This window comes from Dioscorea cayenensis, chromosome 15, assembly GCF_009730915.1.
Source record: "Dioscorea cayenensis subsp. rotundata cultivar TDr96_F1 chromosome 15, TDr96_F1_v2_PseudoChromosome.rev07_lg8_w22 25.fasta, whole genome shotgun sequence".
NCBI classification, from domain to species: Eukaryota; Viridiplantae; Streptophyta; class Magnoliopsida; order Dioscoreales; family Dioscoreaceae; genus Dioscorea; species Dioscorea cayenensis.
The window spans coordinates 351,065-356,115 of record NC_052485.1 but is presented as its reverse complement, the minus strand read 5'-3'; the positions used below and the strand labels follow the sequence as shown (position 1 = coordinate 356,115).

The window sequence follows — 5,051 nt, the reverse complement described above, 5'->3', positions numbered from 1 at the left end:
TTGCTTAATTTCATCAATGGAAAAAGGAGTTTCAAGTTGGGAAAGATCAACTCTCTCTTTGTAATCAAAAAGAAATTGCCAGTCGAAGATGAATCTGTTAGGGATGGGGGTTCCAAAAAGAGTGCGGAAGTGTTCAGTGAAAATCCTGCCAAATTGATCAATACTATCGAACCAATGATCATTGTGGAGAATGCGGGTTATATGATTTAAGTTTTTTCTACCATTAGCAACTTGATGGAAAAATTTTGTGTTGGAATCACCTTCTCTGAGCCAGGTGATTCTAGATCGTTGTTTCCAGTAAATTTCCTCCTGATTAAGAATATTAAAAAGCTCATAGCGGACTTGGGAAATTTTTGTTTAAATAAGGAGTCTTGGAGAAGGGTCCAATGTTTTTGGAAGAAAAGAATAGGGAAACCGTCTGGACCTGGGGATTTATCGGGGTTAAGATCAAAAACAGCTTGCTTAATTTCATCAATGGAAAAAGGAGTTTCAAGTTGGGAAAGATCAACTCTCTCTTTGTAATAAAAAAGAAATTGCCAGTCGAAGATGAATCTGTTAGGGATGGGGGTTCCAAAGAGAGTGCGGAAGTGTTCAGTGAAAATCCTGCCAAATTGATCAATACTATCGAACCAATGATCATTGTGGAGAATGCGGGTTATATGATTTAAGTTTTTTCTACCATTAGCAACTTGATGGAAAAATTTTGTGTTGGAATCACCTTCTCTAAGCCAGGTAATTCTAGATCGTTGTTTCCAGTAAATTTCCTCCTAATTAAGAATATTAAATTTTGTGTGAAAATCTTTGTTGAAACCATAAACAACCCAGAAAAAGAAAAATGGCATTGAGCCATTTATAAAACTCTGCGATGCTTCATAATTCATGATGACCGGTTTTTTTAAAAAAAATAAATAAACCATTTCAATTAATAAAAGTAAAGATAACATGATGACTGGAATTCCAACAAGAACCTCAATGGATTATCACCTAGTCTTGCTAATTAATTTTAGTCAATGGCAGACTATAAAACAGAGAAGTCTGGTCCTCAGTATCTTTTTCAGAGTCCAATGGCGGGCTATAATAAACAGAGTTCGGACTATTAATGAGATTCTGAAGTGACCTTGGAACTGGAGGTGTGTTGACATCCAAAACTCCCTCTAAGATTTGCACAACCTGCCCTATTGTTGGCCTCAGAGAATCAGAATCTTGAATGCACCAACAAGCAACTTTACATACCCTCTTCAGCTCCTCCAAATCTACTTCACCCTGCAGCCTCTTGTCTAATAATTCAATAATATCACCATCAACAACCAGGTTTGCTGCTCTGAAAGGAAAAAAATTCTCCTCTCCATCATCCTCAGAGTTGATTGAAACCTTTGAGTTCCTCTCACCAGAAATCAGCTCAAAGAGCATCATGCCAAAGCTGTAAACATCCACCTTGGCTGTAATTGGGAGGCCTGAAATCCATTCTGGTGCCAAGTACCTCTCATTGTTGTCAATACCTTACTGAAGTCACGGCCCATGAGCTTGGCCATGCCAAAATCCGCCACCTTGGGACTGAACTCCTCATCCAAGAGTATGTTCTCTGGTTTGATGTCACAGTGTATTATGCACTCTCTGCATTTCTCATGAAGATAAGCTAATCCTTTAGCAACCCCAACTATGATCTTGAATCTGATTTTCCAGTCCAAAACCTTGGGGACTCTGAAGAGATGTGAATCCAGTGAAACTCCAGACATGTAGTTATAAACAAGAAGCCTCTTGTTGCCTTCACAGCAGAACCCTTGAAGGTGAACCAAGTTGACATGTTGGATTGAACCCAACGTGCTGATCTCTGTCCGGAACTGCTTCTCTCCTTGTCTTAAACCTTCAAGTTTCTTCACTGCTATGACTGTGGAATCAGGCAGTTTTCCTCTGAAAACAGAGCCGAAGCCTCCTCTCCCCACTACGTCCGAGAAGTTCTTGGTCATGCGTCGTAGATCAGCATACGTGAATGAGATAAGCGAGCCTTCTGCATGCTTTGCCAAACGAGAATTTCTTCTTGACTTTCTAACCCAAGTCAACCCCATAAAAACCAAAAATATAATCACAAGCGTTCCCGCCACCACACTAAAAATAACTGGAGCTCCCAAGTGCCTATTTATACTGCTTGGGGTTGGTGGTGGGATATCAGAAGCAGCCAGACGGATATGGAGAGTTCCACTGCCAGCATTGTCTTTGTCTTCGCCATCACCATCACTGTCGCCATCATAGAGTTGTTTGGCGTTGTGAAGTTGTCCACTCCAAATGGAACATTGACCATCATCAAACGTGTATGCCGTGCAAGAACAGTTACGTCGACAGACTTGCTCACATTGCGTGTTACTTTGGACTGCATTTATTAGTTTCACTGGGTTGGAAGGCAACCGAACCATCTTCATATCAAAAAAACCATCTTCATGTGTACTGGATGCGTTCTTATTGTCACACTGCAAAATGATTTTTCTAGTACACCCACAAGACCATGCACCCAATTTCCAATCCTTCGTAAACACTGGTTTGAAACCGACGTAGCAGCTACAAATAGGAGAACCTTTGTGGTCACATACACCAAAAGCCCCACAAACAGAGTAAACATCACACAGAGCTACTGGCTGATTGTAGAATGGAAACCATCTCTGACTTGTGTTCATCCATAGCATCTGCTTGACTTGTCCTGATGGATCCATGAGAGTGTAAGAATTCACGCGAGGGTCAAGAGTGTAGGTTGCGTACTTCCTCTCCTTGTTGTCTACAAAGGAGAAGTTAAAGGCAGACTTCTCCTTAGTTCCGAGGACACCACTGAAGAACTGGCCGTTCCACAGCCCGGTGCTCCAGTACACCAGTGAACCATTATACAGAAGAACGAACTGGTTGGACCCATCTGGATGAATGCCTTCAGTATAGAGCCCAGGAGACGGGTCCTCAGAGTTCCTCCATGAAGTTATGCTCTGAAACTCTCCTGTGAGCTTGTTCAATCCAAGCCACCCTCCGGGCATCCAGGTGTGGCTTGGATGATCAAAGCTCTGCCACAGAAGTTTGGTGTAAGTCAACGTGTTTACTATAACAAGATTTCCAGTGTCTAGAAGCACTGCAAACATGGAGTTTGAGGTGGATGAAGTGGAGTTGGATGACCAAACTGATGATCTGGTTTCGTTGAGGAGAACCAGATTGCCATTCTTTGAAAGTTTTAGTAGTGAAGTGGAAGGATTCAAGATAGGGGCTTGTCTATTGGCAACCCAGATAATGTCCTTTGAGGGGATATTTTTGAACCAGATGCCTATGTAGTATTTGTTGGGGAGCCCGGGGTATACAACACACAGCGGACAAAACCTGGCAGTCAACACTATTCACCCCTTTGGATCAAACGACAAGCAAATACACAATTCTCATTCAAAAACCAGTGTACATCATTTTTCAGGAAGAATCCTTGTGGGAAAACTCCTCACTACAAAGAGAAACCACAAGGACCTAGAGTGTTCAATTGGTATGGGAAGTGCTACAGTATTCTTCTTCTCCCTTAAGCTACAACCTAGCTTAATCCGGCTAATCAATGCATACAAACATACAATAAGCCTCTCTTGAGCAAATAAGAACACACAACAAGATGATAAACAACTTGCCCTAGCAACCTTCCCACCTTCTTGCAACCCCTAGCTTAGGTTTACAAGAATGAAGAAAAAGAGTACAAATATACCTTCACTTCTTCTTCTTTGAGCTCACAAGCTCGGATCCGAAGCTCTAGGATGTCTTCAAGGCTTCCCCTTTGATGGATGTTGAAGCCCTAGCCCGTAGCCCTCTCTACCTTTCTTTTTCTCTCAAGAAGCCTCAAGAATGCCCTATTCATTGAAGAGAGAATGAAGAGTTAAGTAACTCATTCGGGATGCTACAGTAGCCATACGGTCTCCATGCGGGCCGCATGGAGCCCGTGAGGTTTACAGCCATTCTCAGAAATTCTCTCACTGCTACAGTAACATTGCTACAGTACATCTGCTACAGTACTGGCAGAAATCGAAAATTCCAGTGAGCCTCACGGTCTCCATGCGGGCCGCATGGAGCCCGTGAGATTTACAGCCATTCTCTGCATTCCCCGTTGCTACAGTAATTCCTGCACAAACTCAATATTGAGTTATACATCCATCTTAGAGCTTCAAACAGGGCTGGACACCTCACAATCTCCCCCTCCAGCCCTACTACGAGGGAGATACATCACACAACCTGCTCACAAGTCATTCATCTTGGTCGGGGAGTTCATCCCGGCCAAGCTTTTGCACAATTGTAACTTATCTTTAGAAGTTACCTTTGTCAACATATCGGCGGTGTTCACATCCGTGTGGACCTTCTTCAATTGCAATTCAAGATCCTGAATAGCCATCCGCAACCAATGGTAACGGACATCAATATGCTTTGTCCGTGCATGGTACATAGTGTTCTTGCTCAAATCAAGAGCACTTTGGCTATCACAAAATACCACATACTCTTCTTGCTTCACTCTCAATTCAAGAAGAAACCCTTTCATCCATAGCATCTCCTTGCTAGCTTCAGTAGCTGCAATATACTCAGCTTCTGTAGTCGACAAGGCTACACACTTCTGCAATTTAGACTGCCATGAAACAGCTCCCCCTGCAAAAGTAAACACATACCCTGATGTAGACTTCCTACCATCAAGATCACCTGCCATGTCTGAATCTGTGAACCCTTCTAGAATTGGTTTTGAAGACCCAAAGCACAAGCACATATCTGATGTACCCCTCAGATATCTAAAAATCCACTTCACCGCATCCCAGTGCTCTTTTCCTGGATCAGAAAGAAATCTGCTTACAACACCAACAGCATGAGCAATATCAGGTCATGTACAAACCATGAGATACATCAAAGAACCAACAGCAGAGGAGTAAAGAACAGCTGAAACTACTTCCTTCTCTTGTACAATCTTTGAAGAGATCTTCCTTAGCTTGAAGTGGTTTGCAAGTGGCATGCTAACAGACTTAGCATTCTGCATGTTGAACCTTTTCAGAATTCTTTCAACATACATC

The 5,051-nt window shown here is 42.5% G+C and overlaps 1 pseudogene; it reads right to left on the bottom strand.

Annotated features, from left to right (window-relative positions):
* Positions 1-902: 902 nt before the first annotated feature.
* On the bottom strand, positions 903-4,058 carry LOC120277155 (annotated as a pseudogene).
* Between the last annotated feature and the right edge of the window lie 993 nt (positions 4,059-5,051).